This window comes from Corvus cornix, chromosome 1 (genome assembly GCF_000738735.6).
Source record: "Corvus cornix cornix isolate S_Up_H32 chromosome 1, ASM73873v5, whole genome shotgun sequence".
NCBI classification, from domain to species: domain Eukaryota; kingdom Metazoa; phylum Chordata; class Aves; order Passeriformes; family Corvidae; genus Corvus; species Corvus cornix.
In genome coordinates, this window is record NC_046332.1 from 16,483,354 (window position 1) to 16,500,518 (window position 17,165).

General features: G+C 46.3%; 1 long non-coding RNA gene across 3 annotated transcripts; it reads right to left on the reverse strand.

Annotated features, from left to right (window-relative positions):
• Positions 1-2,610: 2,610 nt before the first annotated feature.
• On the reverse strand, positions 2,611-11,549 carry LOC109144134. Of its 3 annotated transcripts, none has more exons than XR_005603655.1 (2): positions 11,507-11,549; positions 2,611-2,964 (listed from the first exon to the last, which is right to left on the reverse strand). It is a non-coding gene; the product is annotated as an uncharacterized LOC109144134 (long non-coding RNA). The 3 variants fall into 3 exon arrangements; XR_002044677.3 differs by lacking the exon at positions 11,507-11,549 and adding an exon at positions 4,991-6,547; XR_005603656.1 differs by lacking the exon at positions 11,507-11,549 and adding an exon at positions 4,711-4,849.
• Positions 11,550-17,165: the final 5,616 nt, after the last annotated feature.

Consider the following 17,165-nt stretch of genomic DNA (forward strand, 5'->3'; position numbering starts at 1 on the left):
GCCCAAGCTCTCCTGGGGTATCCTATGCCCCCATTCCACAAGGAATCCCTCTACAGGAAGAGGCTTTAGCTTTTGGGGGTGGGGGGGTTGCCTGGGCACACCTACTGGAAGGGAAGGGCTGATCCAAGTGGGTCTCTCAAGGACCAATGGTGAGATCATCTCCCAGAGATTTGGGGGAGCACTTTGTACCTGGATATGGAGATTGTGCATATCTCAATGGAGATGCCGAGGGATGAGCCGTGTGCCAAAGAGGAGTGCAGGGGAGGGGTGCAGTGCACCAGTGAGGTGAGTCTGTGGGGTAGCAGGGAAGAAGCAGCTGGTCCCCTATTCCCCTTTGTGGCCCTTGCCCCACTGGACCTTTGGGTCCCCACTGTCTTCTATCTTCAGGTCCTGCCTCTGCCCTGGACCCTGGCGTCAAGGCTGGTCAAGGGAGTTGAGTGCAGTCTGGGTATCTTGGGGTTGAGGGCAGCCAAGGGCAACTGGGGACCCCAGAGTGGAGGGCAGCTGGGGACCCCAGGGTCCAGGGTGGACATGGGACCCAAAGGTCAAGGGTGATGGAGGGTGGCTGAGGACCCTGGGATCAAGGGCAGCTGGGGACCTGGAGTCAAGTGTGGCAGAGGGTGGTCTGGGGGCCAGGGTTTGAGGGTGGCTGCCAGACTTGGAGGTTGAGGGCAACCAAAGAACCCACGTCACAGGCAACCTAGGGACCTGGGGATTGAGGGTACACGAGGGTCAAGGCGATGGCAGAACTCGTGGGTCAAGGGTGGCTGAGAACCCTGGAATTGTGAGAGGCCAAGGGACTCTGGGGTCAAGGGCTGCTAGGGGACTCAGTGGTCGAAGGTGGTGAGGACCCAGGGATCAAGGGCAGCCAAAGGTCATGGGTGGCTGCAGAACCCAAGGGCACCACATGGAGAGCCACTTTGTGATGTTTGTTTTGATGCACCCACTGGTGGCTTTATTGGATGTCCCTGGAGTCACAGTGCAAAATTCGGGAATTTAGGTTGCCCAGAGAGGTGGTAGATACTCCATGCCTAGAAATATTCAAGGCCAGTTTGCACAGGACTTGGAGCACCTTGGTCTAGTGGAAGGTGTCCCTGCCTATGAAAAGTGTTCCTGCTCATGGCAGGGGTCTTGGAATGAGATGAGCTTTAGAAGTCCTTTCCAACCCAAACCATGCTGTGATTCTCTGATTTACACTAGATATTGGGAAGAAATTCTTCCCTGTAAGGATGGTGAGGCACAGGTTGCCCAAAGAAGCGGTGGCTGTCCCATCCCTGGAAGTGTTGATGTGCCAGGGGGTGGCAGTGTTAGAGCACAGAAGGAGGAGATTTCTCCATGCAAGTCGGGAGCCTGTGAAGTCCTGGAGCTGGAATGACCGAAGATGTGAACATCCTGTATCCTACAGCCCAGCAGCTCTCCAGAGCGTGCTGGGCTTCCAGCTGAATTTTATTTGTATGCATATCTCTGGGCAAAATGAGGAAATTAAAAAACAATTACTTTAACTGAAAAATTTTAGCTAAGCAAAAGGAAAAATGAAACACCAAGTTTTGGGTTACCACTGCTCACAGATTTGTATGAGCTGGAATCTCCCACACCTGCACCTTGAGTGGGTCCTATGGCTTCCCATCAGCCTCAGTTTCCCCATCTACCCAGCCTGGGCTCTTCAGATGAGTTGACTCATGAATCAACACACTGACACCAACCTCTCAACCTCCACCAACTCCCTAGAAAACCTCCAGCCCTGCCTATAAATTTGGGGCTGCTCACCTGAACAGCATCCTGGAGGTTGTGTGCATGAGCTGCACAAGACTGTGTGTTTGGGAATCACCAAGTCCTTCACCCCTTTGTAACAGGACGCCATGTGCCTGGTGCAAAGAAAAAACACAAGGACAATGGGGGAAAGAGAGTGTTATTGTTGTCCTGACCCTGTACCTCTCTCAGTTTTTGGTTTTGCGACTTGAGCTCTGGGGGTGATTTATATAAAATTCACATGCTGTAGGGAAATGCATTTTTATGGCATCCAAATACAGATTAGATCCAGCCATGATACCATATTCATAGCATATCCATTTATTAATCTGCCCTTATTCCACTATTTTATTAAGAATTGATTGTGCACACTTGGTAAAACTGGGGAGCTGAAGAGTGATTCCAAGTGTTTTATCTCCATAAAAAGAAATGAGCATTTTCCTACCCAAACTTTTGAAATTCAAAATCAATGGTATGTTAAGTACTTTTTTTAAACTGGGGCAAGCTGGGATCATTATTCCTGAGGCATTTGTTTGGTCCTATATGGCATCATGCCCAGCTCTAGTAGGGAGCAGTGTGGAGGGGAAGAAGAAAAGATGAATGCAGAGCTGACATTTAAACTCCCCTCTAACCCCACACCCCCTCCCCCCAAGGTAAGAGAAGGGGATGCTGTACAAAATCAGTAAAGGAATCTACTCAGTGAGAGAACAGGGGTCTGAGCAACCTGGTCGGGTGGAAGATGTCCCTGCTCATGGCAGCAGGTTAGACTAGATGACGTTTAACGGCCCCTTCTAACCCAGACCATTCTGTGATTCTATGTTTTTTTGGTTCTGTGATTCTAGGAATAGTTAAAAACAGACATGCAGACATGTTATTTTAATTTTAAGTAAAAATTAAATAAAGACAGTAAAAGTTAATTCAGATAGCATCAATGTAAGGATTTTTTTTTTACATAAATTAATGCTTCACTGAATCTTTTCTCTTTAACTCCAGCACCTATGTGAAAATGAAAGTATTTCCCAGCAAGTCATAATTAGGAGAATGAAAACCCCTGCTGTACCCTGGGACATCCACAGAACACAGGGGTGTTCATGAGTTTATTTACAGCTGGACAAAAAAAATGGCTCCAGGATGATGCACCGCATCTGCAAAGCAGCCTGAAGTGTAACCTTTCTCTACAGCCCAAGTCCCCTGGAGCTCCTTCACGTGGCAGAGCTGCAAAATAAAATAGAGTTGAAAGGATTTAATCTCATTAGAAGTCCCACTGCATGCTCTCTAAGACCCAGGCTACCTGATGCTCAGGCTCCCTGAGGCTTCAGCATGCTCTAGCCCTAGCTGTGCATGGGGCTTGTCCCTGGATATTAATTATTATGAAAAACATTCCTAAAACTCCAAAGCTCTCCAAGTCACTGAGAGATCAATTTGCACTGTTTTTACTGGTATTGCCACCCAAGTGTAAAAATTAGTATTTCAAAACAAACATGTTTGGAAATACAGCTTCTCCCAAATGTTACAGGAAAGATTTTTTAATATGAGTGTCCAGGGACTCACCATGAGGGGCACCATGTCCACTTGGATGAAATCAGAAATTCAAGTGGGAAATTGCTCCAACAATCATAGGTGTATCAGTTTTGCATGGCCTGGTTTTTGGTAGCAGGGGGGGAAGCTGCTGGAAGCTTCCACCATGTCTGGCAGAGCCTATCCCTGATGGCTCTGAAGATGGACATGCCGCTGGCCAAGGCTGGGCCAATTAGAGATGGTGGTAACCCCTCTGTGATAACACACTTAAGAAGAAAATCAAAACAAAGTGGGGCACAGTTTTTTTCAGAGAAGAGGAGGAGGTGAGAACATGTGAGGGAAACATGGAGACACCAAGGTCAGTGGAGAATGAGGGGGAGGAGGTGCTCCAGACACTGGAGCCGAGATTCCTCTGCAGGCCGTGGTGATGACCATGGTGAAGCAGCTGTCCCCCTGCAGCCCATGGGGATCCACGGGGGATGCAGAGGTCCACCCACAGCCCGTGCCAGAGTGGGTGGATGCCTGGAGGAGGCTGTGATCCAGTGGAACACCTGGTGGAGAGAGAGGGCCCCTGCTTCCAGGCTGGAGCAGCCTGTCTGTGGAGGACTGCACCTCATGGAAGAGTGACCAACACCACAGAAGTTTTGGGAGGACTGTCTGCCCATGGGAGGGACTCACGTTGCAGCAGTTCTGGGAGGACTGCTGCTCGTGAGATTGGAACCACACTGGAGAAGTTCACAGAGAACTGTCTCCTGTGGGAAGGGACCCCATGGCATAGCAGGGGAAGGACTCCTCCCCCTGAGTAGCAGAAGAAAACCACAGGTGACAAACTGACCAAAACCCCCACACCCTGTCTCCCTGCGCTGTCGGTGGGAAGCAGGGAGGGGTTCGGGGGCAGAAAAGGTGTTTTTAATGGCTCATTTTACTTCTCATTATCCTCCTCTGACTCTGTTAGTAATAAATTCACTTTGTACCTTTAAGTTGAGCCTGTTTCGGCCTTGGTTTTTCTCTCCTCCCAGTCCTTATCTCAACTCATGAGCCCTTCATTAATTTTTCTCTCCTCTGCCCAGCTGTGGCAGGGGAGGGTGAGCGAGCGACTTTCATGGGTGACTGGCATTGGGCCAGTGTCAAACAATGACAATAGGATATAAAATCACAGAATTATTTGGGTTGGAAAAGCCCTCTGAGATCATCAAATCCAACTGTTCCACCAGCACTGCCAAGCCCACCACTAACCCATGTCCCCAAGTGCCACGTCCATGTGGCTTTTAAATCCTCCCAGGGATGAGGACTCCACCAGTACTCTGGACAGACTGTGCCAGGGCTGAACAGCCCTTTCCAAGAAGAAATTTTCCCCAGTATCCAACCCAAGCCTTGGCACAACTTGAGGTTCTTTCCTCTTATCCTGTTGCTTGTTACCTGCGAGAAAAGACTGATCCCCACCTGGCTACAACATCAGAAGGACATGGACCTATTGGATCAGGTGTAGAAGAGGTCACAAAGATATTCTGAGGGCTGGAGCACCTCTGCTCCAGAGGCAGGTTGGGAGAGCTGGAGGTGTTCAGCCTGGAGAAGAGAAGGCTTCAGGGAGACCTTAGAGCATCTTCCAGTGCCTAAAGCGGCTCCAAGAGAGCTGGAGAGGGATTTTGAACAAGGGTCTAGAGTGACAGGACAAGGGTTAATGGCTTCCCACTGCCAGAGGGCAGGTTTCCATCAAAGATACCTGCTGGGAAGAAACAACCAATCTTCCTTCAGAGTTTCTCCATTGGCCTTGACACAACAGCCCACTTCCACCACATGACAAATGCTGGGTAGTGGAAATTCCTCTTTTGTTGCTCCTGAGTATATGGTTGTACCATCTCCATCTGCTGTGAGGGGCATTCAAAACTGTTGAGATGCTCCTTTGGGAAAATAACATGTGGGTTAAATAAATGTGTGGGCTCAAGCCAAGAAAACCTCCCAGAGAGCATCTCTGGGGAGCAGGGCAGCACACTCAAATGTGATTGGTATCAGCAGTAGCTGTGCCCGTTGATTTATTGCAGGAGTTATCCACTTCCCACTAAGGATAACACTAAAGAAGGGGAAAACCATTTTAACTCCAAATTACAAGTGAGTTATTGCTGCGACTATTCAGTTAATAGGAAAATACTTTTCAGACTAATTAAGTGTTTCATTTTGATTTAATTTTTTCTATTGGGGTCCAGGATGGAAAAATATGATTGTAGTCCATGTCAACAGGCTCCAAGGGATGAGAATTTGACCTAATATGTCTGAAAACATCTTCAAATCATGCTAACTTTAAGGACTTTACATGCTGGGAATTTTATTTCAGCACAATAAATTATCTTGGGTTTTTTAATAGCACAGAATTTTTTTGTATAAATTACATCCTCAAAGCTCACAGTTTGGAAAAGTAATAACAAGGATGAGAAATGGAGAAGGTTATATTAGATGAGAGGTAGAGAGTAAACAAAACATCAATTGCATTTAAATCTTGGGTGGCAGAAAATCTATTTATTTGTAATATTAAATGGATCCCTCCCATATGGTTATGGAGAGGAGTTTCTAGGTGAAAGGTAAAACTATCTGAAAATTACCAGAGATTTAATAAAGTTCGGAAATTGCATGAGATCAACCATTACTCCAAACTACTCATGACCATGCACTAAACATTTCCAAGTGAGCTTTATTACCCCTCTCTTAAAGTGGGATAAGGAAACCAAGGAAAGGAATAAAACCTCAATTAAGCCGAATTTCTCCTTCTCCTTTTAGCTCAAACCTAACAAATACAAGGGTGGTTTTTTCTTACAAACATTATCTTAGTTATGATTTACACACTGTTTGAGAAAAGAGATAAATTCCCAGGGAATTTGTGCCCATGAAAGGCCAGCAGCTCTTTTGTGGCTTGAACTGAAGTTGTTGGAAGATTCCAAAATGTTGCTGTATTTTTCTGCAGCAAGTAAGCATATTCCATAGGTTTTGGGAGAATAGTCCTTTCTGCATTAAATCTTTATGAGCAACAAAGAAACTATTTCTGTTGAGAAGGAAGAAAATCTTTTTACCTCAAGAATTTTAAAAGCTCATAATGTAAAATAAATGGGAAAGTATGGCACATGCTGTCTTAACCTTCCTGGACAAATCCAAAAAGTATCTCAAGTTTATATGAATAATACAATTGTAGAGTGACATTACATAAAACAAAGATGTGTGTCTTGGGGTGACTTTATGATGTGTATCCCATATTGCTGCCCTATGCCCAGAAATTAACTTTGTGCCTTTCTATGCCTCTAAATTGAGCCTGAGAGGGGGAAGGAAAAACTGAGCAAAACTTTTTCAAAGCAGTTTGCAGCTTGTTCAAAGTCACACAGAGATAGCAACTTTTGCCCAGCTGCGGCAGGGGAGGGAGGAAGCACCCGGTTTTGCTGTTTCCCGAGTCAGTTTTTTGGCCAGTTGTTCAGCTTCTTCTTCTCCGGAGAGAGACTGAGAGTTGAATTTTTTTCCTTCCCTGGAATTTTGGATTTTCTCCCTTTTCCACTGGACTGCTCAATATTAGAACACATCGGGAGGACTTTCCACCGAGCGCAGAGGGCCTGGCCCTGGGCCAAGCCCCAGCTCTGAGGAGACCAGAGGGAGGACTCTAACACTTTCCTAGTTTTTTTCCTCCACAGCGAGAGATTTTATTATTTAGCATTATTATCCTTTTCCCATGTGTTTGTTAAATAAATAGTTTTTATCTCTTTCACTTTCCTTTGAGGAAAATTTATTTTTCCCCAAACCTGGTGGGGGAGGGGTGGTTGTGCCTTCTCTCAGAGGATATATTTCTAAATTCGGCCAAACTGGAACAATGTGTAAGGGCTATAAGCTGCCACAGAGTGTGTCCCTCTCCATCTGAGCTGAAGTCATTAGCTCATTTCTACTTTTTTTTAAGTGTCTTTGAATGTCATGAAACATTTCTGACTATGGTAAAAACATGATGATGACCTATATCAGCCAAAAGAATTAGAATGAAAATCATTATCATTAGTATTTTATGTACCAGGAAACAACATGGAAGTCAAAAGAAATTCTACTTTTTCATCTGAAATTCAGCAACAAGAGCAGAACACAAATGCAATGGCCATGGGAAATGCAGTGAGCTGCAAGTATCCAACCAGCGGCAGTTGAGTATGAAAAACAGTGAGGAGGACTTTGGGTAGCAAAGATTGTAATCCAGCAAAAAAAAGGGCTGATGGACTGCCCCTGAGCCAATTCCCTGAGTTCCCTTAGAGAAGAGAGGTGGGCATTTCTGAAACATGGCTCATGTGCAGAATGGGGCAAAGGACCTGCATGGCCCCAAATGTGCCTTTTCCCCAGGGACCAGAAAAGGGATCCCAAATCACCAGTCCCTATGGGGAGACCCTGAATGGAGAACACCAGAAGCAAGGTGGGTCTAATCCTTGACTTTTGTGCCCAAAGCTGAAGAATGTACTACCTACAGAAAAACTCCACATCTCCAACAGAGAATCCAAATCATCTTCATTATGAGTTAGAGACAAGAGGAGCTGAGCTCTGTCATGCAAGGCGCTCAGAGACTTGATCCAAAAAATGTTTTCCTCACAGAAGCTCTTCAAACTTCCTTAGGGAAATATCTTGAACATCAGCCTGTTTTATGGAATCATCATTGAATCACAGAACAATTTAGTTTGGGAGGGAGGTTTAAGATCATCCAGTTCCACCCCCTGCCATGGACAGGGACACCTTTCACTAGACAAAATTGCTCCAAGGCCCATGCAACCTGGCCTTGAATACTTCCAGGGATGGGATGGTCACAGCTTCTCTGGGCAACCTGTGCCAGGGCCTCATCATCCTCACAGGAAAAAATTTCTTTGCAGTGTCCAATCTAACCCGTCTCTCTGTCACTGTGAAACCATTCCCCTTGTCCTGTCACTCCAGGCCCTTGTCCAAAGTCCGTCTCCAGCTCTCTCAGACCTCCTTTAGGCCCTGGAAGGCTTATGACCATTACCCTGCCACCTGCAACCTCCCCTGTTACCCAGCCAAGATGACAAGAAGAGTAAGCATCCAGCTAGAAGTGAGCACCTGGATCCCTGCACTGCTGATACCTGTGCCCATCATCACACTGACCTCTTCGCTAGCTTCCAGGCACAAAAACATGGGTCATCACTGCTTTTGTGACCACCTGGCAGCTGGACAAGCCACATGCTTAGACTTCAGTGCCCATTTCCAGATACTGGGGTTCCCTATCGCTGTGACAGTGTTGGTCATCCCTCTGGCCTCATCACACTGTCATTTGTCCACATCATCCCCTCAATACTACAGATCAACTCCAAAGGAGGAATGAAACCTTTATTTTATTTATTATATCACTCCTCTGATTAATTAAGATATCATCACCTTTGCCATTCTGTGTGGTTTCCCTGAACTAGGGTATATCCTGTTAATATATTTCAGCCTATTTCCATTATTCTTTTAGTAGACTTGCTATAATATTTATAATTTTCTACTTTGTCCTTTATCCTTCCATGACTAAATCACCAATGCACTAAATAAAGCCATTAGCACACTAAAAAAAAGCTGAAAAAATACTAAATAAAGCCATGAATGCACTAAATAAACCTGAACTAGAGCATTACCATGTTTCTTTACACTTTCCTCCACCGTGAAGGATGCATTGTTTTAATTCCTCCATTAAAGACTTTCTGCAGTGACAGAAGTTCTTTTCTCTACAAATGACAGAGGTGACCCTGGACCTCATTGTTCCCAGGTAAGGAAACTACAAAATCACTTCACAGTACTGCAGAACTGTGGGGAAAGTAAAAGATAATTTGAAAGGGAGCAGGCACAGCTGGATGAAACCATGTCTGTGTGCAATACAGTGCTATCAACCACTTCTTACATCCAACAGTGTGATTCACATGCTCCTACACTAGGGAAGCCCACATGAAGCAAAAGACAATAAACCACCATGAACCACCAACTGTCAACACTACCAAGCATCAGAAAATGGGATTGTTCATCTCGTTTATTCAGTTACTTTTTCCTCCAGAGCAGGCCATTAGTCTAGTGCAAATCTCTGCCCTTTTGAGACATGCCTGGATTTTTCTGAGATTAGCAGACTGAAATCTATGTCTTTCCCACAGGATCTGTTTAACAGAACCTTTCAAAGCTCAATAAAGGTGTTGGGGTGTGCATTGTGCTTTTAATATTTTTAACTTGAGATGATGATTCAGCCCAGATTCAACCCATTGCTTCAACAGCTTGTGTAAGCCTAGAAGGGTCTCTGTTCCCCATGCAGTAATATCACCCTCCTGTGATCAATCATCAATACTCTTAATTGCCTCCAAGCAATGGACCTCCAGCCAAGGGTGCTGGAGAAGAAAACAGCCAGATGTGCTGTCTATGACATGGACTCTCCTGCACTGTCCACTACATGGACACATAGATTGAAATTAATTGAAAAAAGGGATAAAAAAAATTAATCTAAACATAGTGGTTGATTTGGATGGAAGACGTTGGCTTTAAAATGTCTGTAGACTTTCACTGTTTTCTGTTGAGTCTCCAATGTGCAGAGCATCTTCTCTATCACAAGCATGTGAGCAGGAGCTGTGTAAGAGTCACCAAAGGCGATGGCATGGCATCATCTTAGTTGTCTAAAAGTGGCCACCATGCTCAGGCAGAGGCTCTTCTTCCACATGAGGAGGCACCATGGGATCCAATCAGGGAACCAAAGACGTCCATGTGTTAGTTAGCAGATGAAAACTCAGCACTGATCCCCTGTTTGCAAGAGAGGAGACCTGCACAAATGTCAAAGGACAGGTTTCTTCCAGGGACCTTGCTGACACACTAACAAGCCCACCATGTTCAGGTGCCTGAAAGGCTTCCATGGGACAAGGAGGTCTCTAACGAGCTTTGAGGAATTCCACAATTAGCCTGAGTTAGAGGTGTCATGTATCACAAATTCTCCCTTGGTCCCAACTTTTGCAGACTGTGGCCTGTGCCTCTGGAAGAGCTGACATCTCCTTGCAGCACAACAATATAGTTCAATTTAGTTCAATTGTTTTCAGGTTTTAGTTGAAATCCTTCCCCTAACAAAGTGTTCAGCAATGAAGAACAGTTCATCATGACCAGCAAAATGTTCTTTTTGTGTTACTCTCACTGTTAAAAACTTAAGCCTTATTCCCACTTTGGTGTAATTAATTTTCACCGTAAGACCTTTTTCTATTTTTTGTCTGACACCAGATCCCTGTGGCCCATGTAAATTCACACATGATGATCCAACTCTTCCATACGAAATGAGTGCCCAGAGGCTCAGACTGTAAAACATGCTTTCCAAACTTTTAACAATTCTCTGGATTTTTCTTCCAACCCTCTTTATGTTTTAACATAGTTTTGAAAGGATAACCATAAAAACTCAGTATAATAATCCTATATTGGTTGCAGCATCATAAAACAGAGATTATCCTTACCCAGTGCTTCCAGCACTCTCCTCCTGATACATATAGAATTGTTTGACTCTTCTCAACAAGTCATTTCTCAGACACAAGTGTTCCTGAGGAAAAAGCCCTAAATACATGAATTTCAGCTACTATTTGGATTGCATGGATGTTTCCAAGTGTCCCAAGGACAGGAAACAGCCAGCACATCAAACAGGGAGCTGTGCAAAGTCCAGCATCATGGAGGTGCTCATCCCAGAGGGGTGTCCCCCCATCAGGGCCATAGATTCACAGAACCATTCAGATTGGAAAACCCTCTGAGACCACTGAGATCAAACATTCCCCCAGCACTGCCAAGCCACCACTAAACTGTGTTCCCAAGTGTCACATCCACATATCTATTAAATCCCTTTAGGGATAGGGACTTCACCACTGCCCTGGGCAGCCTGTCCCAGCACCCAACAACCACTTTCAGGGAAGAAATTTTCCCTAGTATCCAATCTCACTTGCATGCCTTTTTCACCCATGGCTTGAAAACTCCACCGAAAACTCTGGGATGGGATGCTGGAAAATTATTAAAAATTCATTGTAATACAGAAGGAGAGAGAACATGATGTGCCGGTTTGACCAAATTTAGAAATATATCTTCTGAGAGAGGGCAGGTTACAAACCACCCCTCCCCCACCAGGTTTGGCAAAAAAACCTTTTTCCTCAAAGGAAAGTGAAAGAGATAAAAACTATTTATTTAACAAAAACACAGGAAAAGGATAATAGTGCTAAATAATACAATCTCTCTGTGGAGAAAATACCTGGGAAAATTTCAGAGTCCTTCTGTAGTCTCTCTCTCCCCCCCTCCTTGGAGTTGGGACAGGGTGGTGGGCCCACCTCCAGGGCCAAGGCCTCGGTGGAAGGTCCTCCCATTGTATTCTGATGTTGAAACTGTCCAGCAGAGAAAAGGGAAAAAAACCCGAAGTCCCAGGAAAACAAAAGTTCAACTCTCCGGAGGAAAAGGAGCTGAAAAACTGGCCAAAAGCTGTCTGGAAAGAAAGCAAGCCAGGTGCATCCCTCCGCTCTCACTCTCCTGCCGCAGCTGAACACAGAGAGCCGTCTCTATCTCTGCGTGACCTTGAACAAGCTGCAAACTGCTTTGAAGAAGTTTTGCTCAGTTTTTCCTCCCCCCTCTCAGGCTCAGTTTAAAGGCATAGAAAGGCACAAAATTAGTTATTGGGCATAGGGCAGTGATATGGCATACACATCATAAACTCACCCCAAGACACATGGCCTGTGAGGAAATGGGGAGTGCTGTGCTCTTCCCATGGCTAATCACCAGGAAGGAAAAACTAAGCCAAGGAGAAAGGACACATTTGGGTTTCCCCCAGTGCCAGCAGGGAGCTACCAGCTGCCATGAAAGTCCCATGGTGGTCTTGGGGGAAGGCTCAGAACCACAAAGCACAATGGGGAATCAGCCACTGAAGCCACAGGAGTGAGATGCTAAGACACCTCAGCAGCACCACTCCTCCCCTTCCAACACCCATGGGCAAAATAGGGTGAAAAAATTAGGAAAAAAACCCCAACAACAAAGACAAAAACAAAACAAAAAAATAAAAAACACACAAAAATTTAGCATTGACCCAGCACATCTTAGAAGGTTGCCCAGGGCAGTGGTGAAGCCCCCATTCCTGGAGGATTTTAAAAGCCATGTGGATATGGCACTTGGGGACATGGGACAGTGGTTGGCTTTGCAGTACTGGGGGAATGGTTGGATTCAATGGTCTCTCAGAGGGCTTTTCCAACCTCAAGGATTCTGTGATTCTATGATTATAAGGGAATAAACCTCCCCCAAACCACAGATGTCCCCTCTGGGTGCCTCACAGGGACTGCCTATAGGAGCTACACCAGGAGGCATCATTCCAGCACATTCATCTCTTGAAATACATGGCTGGTATTTCTGTTCCTCCTTGCACATTGTAGTATCACTGGGACTTAGCCTCAAGAAGCAGGGGACCTTCCTAGAACTTCCTGAGAAGGAGAGGAGACTGCAGTGAAGGGAAGAGCCTGAGTGCAGCCACTCACTGCCAGCATGACTACATGGCAGATTGGTTATATCACACTCATGTAAATCCACCAAGGAAGGGGTTTCTGGTGCTTACAGTTTCAGAAGCAACCACTGGATGGCTGGAGATGTACTCTGTGCCTCACACCACTGCCCACAACACCATCCTGGACTTTGAAAAGCAAGACATGGCACACCAGAAGGAACTGAGTCATGCAACAGGGCTCATTTCAAAAGCAGCCTTCTAGAGACCTGGGCCAGAGACCATAGGATTAAGTGGATGTATCATATTCCCTGTCATGCACCAGTCTCTGGGAAAACTAAATGGTACAATGGACTGTTAAAAACCACATTGAAAGCAATGCGTAGCGGGACCTTCAAACACTGGGATCTATACTTAGAGAAGGCCACGTGGTTAGCTAACAACTGACACTTCACCAATCAAGCTGGCCCTGCCCAATCAAAACCCCCACGAACCATAGAAAGGGATAAAGTCCCCGTGGTGCATATGAGAAATGTGTTAGGGAAGACAGTTTGGATTAATCCTGCCTCAAGTAAAGGCAAACCCATCCTTGGGATTGTTTTTGCTCAATGGCCTGGGTGCACTTGGTGGGTAAGGCAGAGGGATGGGGAAACACAATGTGTACCTGGAGAGGAATCTGATTTTTCAGAGCAGTCTGTAATGTTGAATTCTATAATACTGGTTGTTGAATGACTCTGTGTCAGAAGTGCCATGGCCAATGATGATGGATTGCTCCAGATACACCAGCTGGGAGCTCCTGATGCAGCAACCAGCCAACAGCACACCTGCCCTCCTGCCCTGGAAGACATCTAGGAAGGATAGAACCCACAGTCATGAACTGAATGAACTCAGCAGACATCTGGAAGGGATGGTCATGCCTATGGAAATGATAACTGTGCTTATGTATATTTATATATATATATGTCTATCTATATAGCTGAAAGGTGTAGGATCTGGGCATGAGTGGGTGGTACAGAATCAGGGGTGGCTAATGTCCTAGTTTTTCCCACAGGTGTGGAGAATGACGTTTTTGAAGAATGTTCTAGAAGCCTAGAGCCGTGTGGGCACCACAAGGTTGCTATTCTATACCACTCACATCATCACCAGAGTGCAGCTTCGGGGGGAAGGAAAAGGTGAATGCACACCAGAAGTGGTGACATTCTCTTCTTCTTTGGGGAAGTTGCCACAGTTGCCACTGTAGACTTGCCCCTCTCCCACTGCTGCCTGTCCCTTCTCATCCCTCAGAACACAGCTCCAAGCAGCAAACACAGCCAGGTCCAGCAGAGTGCATGTGCCATGGGTGCCAGTGCTGGAAGCACCTGTGGGGAACAGAGCAGCAGCAAACAGAGCTGAGCCGAGTTGAGCCAAGCTCAGCTGAATACTGCCAGACACAGCCAAGCCCAGTGCACCAGTCAGAGCAGCGCAGCCCAGACAAGATGGCTTAGGGGGTTTGTCCATCATTGTTTTTCTTTGTCTCTGGCTCGGGAAAGGGAAACTGTGGCCAACTGTGGAAACAACTGCCATCTTCACAGAATCACAAAACATTCTGAGTTGGAAGGAAGCCACAAGGATCGAGTCTGACTCCTGGCCCTGCACAGCACCATCCCCAAGAGTCACACCACGTGCCTGAGAGCATTGTCCCAATGTTTCTTGAGCTCTAGCAGCCTGGACCACTTCCCTGGGGACCCTGTTCCAGTGCCTGACCACCCTCTGGGTGAAGAACCTTTTCCTAATCTTGAACCTAATCTTCCCCTGACACAACTTCATGCCATTCCCTCGGGAATGTCACTGGTTACCAGAGATCAGCATCTGCCCCTCCTCTTCCCCTCACAAGGAAGTTGTAACTGCAATAAGCCTCAGCCTCCTCTTCTCCAGGCTGAACAGACCAAGTGACCTCAGCCGTTCCTCGTACAGCTTCCCCTCGAGGCCCTTCACCATCTTCATTACTCTCCTTTGGACACTTTCTAATCATTAATGTCTTTCTTATACTGTGGTGCCCAAAACCGCACACAATATTCTTGTCATTGTCTCAGGAAAAACTGCATGTCCCTCCCAGGCTGTGGAAACACCTACCACCTTGTCTTTGTCTTGGCGGCCACATGGAACTGAGTCAAGGTGGCGTCCTGGTTCGAAAGACAGGTGTCTGCTAAGGAAGGCAGGAGCCTCTCTTGGAACGGCAGATACAACCCCCTTCCCTCCAAGTTATTATAATTTTGAAATCAAGGGGCTTTCAGGCAAAGATATGGGAAATAGGAATAACAGTTCTTTACTATTACATATATAACCAGTCAAACAAACAACAATAACTATGGCAGTAACAGCAAACAATCACGAACCCAGTGCCAGCCTTCTCGGCTGTCAGGCCCTTTCCCCTCGGGTGCAGTTCCGCTCTCAGCCGGCAGGGGCGCTGGCGGCTCCCGGTGAGCAGGGCAGGTGCGATGGTTCCCCCGCGGCTGCAGGGGGCGCTCCGGAGCGAGCTCGGGGAGCACGCGGCACCAGTGCCCTGGGATCCCGGGAAGTGATGGAACAAAGGCTTCACAAACCCCTGGGCAGCTGATCCCGGTGTCCGGCCGGACCCTCAGGAACAGCAGGCTGGAGCAGCAGGCTGGAGCGGCAGGGATGAGCACAAATCCCGGGTGGCAGACGAGATGTATCCAAATGGGGAACCCCCTGGAGGTGGAGGTCCAGGCAGGCAGGGTGAGTACGGCTACAACGTAGTGAAGGCTTGAAGCAGCGGCGGGGCAGGGCGGCCACGGCCCAGCTCCCAGCGGGGCAGGGAAGGCGGGCTTGGGATCCGGGTGTTGTTTCCAGCAGAAAGAAAAGCGGCTGTAGGAAAAACAGCTTTCTCTCTCTCTGGACACCGAGACCAAACTGCCCCCAAACCCAGGTGAAACAAAAGAGTAGCCAGGCGCACCCCACCCTCAGTGGGTAGCTCTTTGTTTTCCTTAAGTACCGAGCAATTAGCAACAGTATGGGGGGAAAATTCCTTTAACAGAAAAAAACTAGAACTCTTAAAACCCCCACAGGTGGTGAACATCTTTGATGTGTAAAGCACCTTCTCTCTTGTATACTCATGTTATTAATATTGCTGTTACTGTTCATTTCTCATCCCATTGCTGTTTGCTTTCAGTAAATTGCTATCCCTACCCATAGTCTCTGCCTTTGCCTTTCTCTAACTGGAGGGGGGCAGGGGAGAGGAGGAATGGCTTATCTGGAGTTTAATTCCCAGCTGGTTTTAAACCGCCACATTATGTAAAAGAAGAAAATCCACCCAGAGGATTTTACATAGTTTTGAAACTGTTTTCCCCTTTTGCAGTGTGACCTGTTCCTTCACTTTGAGGAACTGGACTTTTTCCCCTGGAAGTGCTGTTGGCTGTTCAAAATGGAAACAAATACCTTAGTTGGCTCCTAACACCTGCATGCAGAGGCAAGGTTAGAGCAGGGAGGGCTGAGAGGCCTGCAACCAATGCAGAATATTATCACAGAATATAACTGCCAAGATGGGATGCTAAATCCTTTTCTACTTCCCTCATTTATCCCATCTGACAATATAATAACTTTGCCTAACAGCTAGAAACCATTTCCAACTAATAGTATTTGTTATCTGCAGCAATAGCATTATCCTAATATCCACAGGGTCACGCAGCTGCCTTGTACAAGATATTGCATTCTCATAATGCATTTTCTGCTCCACACCTTCATCTCAGTTATTTATGAAACAAAAAATAAATAATAATTACATCAAGTAGAAGAAGCTGCAAGCTCTGAGCACCGGTTTTCCAGGCATAACTGAACCACAAGAGGCACTCTGCTGATGAATACAAACCCCAAATATTTACAATGCTCAACTATTATGTTAGCCAGAACAGCATTGCAAAATACCTAATTTTCTATCCAAGCACCAGATTTTCTTACCTATTACTCCTTATTACCCTTAAATTACTCTATGTCATCTTTGGGGATGTCAGCCCCTCTTCTGAAGCCCCTCCCCATCCCAGCAGCTCAGGCTCCTTCAATGGAGCCTACAAAAAGATGAAGAGAGACAATTTACAAGGGCCTGGAGTGACAGAAAAAGGCTTCACACTGCCATAGGGTACGGTTAGATGGGATATTGGGAAGGAATTCTTCCCTGTAAGGGTGGGAAAGCCCTGGCACAGGTTGCCCAAAGAAGCTGTGGCTGGCCCATCCCTAGAAGTGTTCAAGGTCAGGTTGGATGGGGTTTGGAGCAACCTGGTGCAGTGGAAGGTGTCCCTGCCCATGGCACGGGGCTGGACTTCATGATCTTGAAGGAGCCTGGCAACCCAAACCATTCTGTGATTCTGTAATTTTATTATTACCTTGCAGGAAAACCATGGTTTGATTTTTTTCATTCTCATTTCAAAATGAAAGAAAA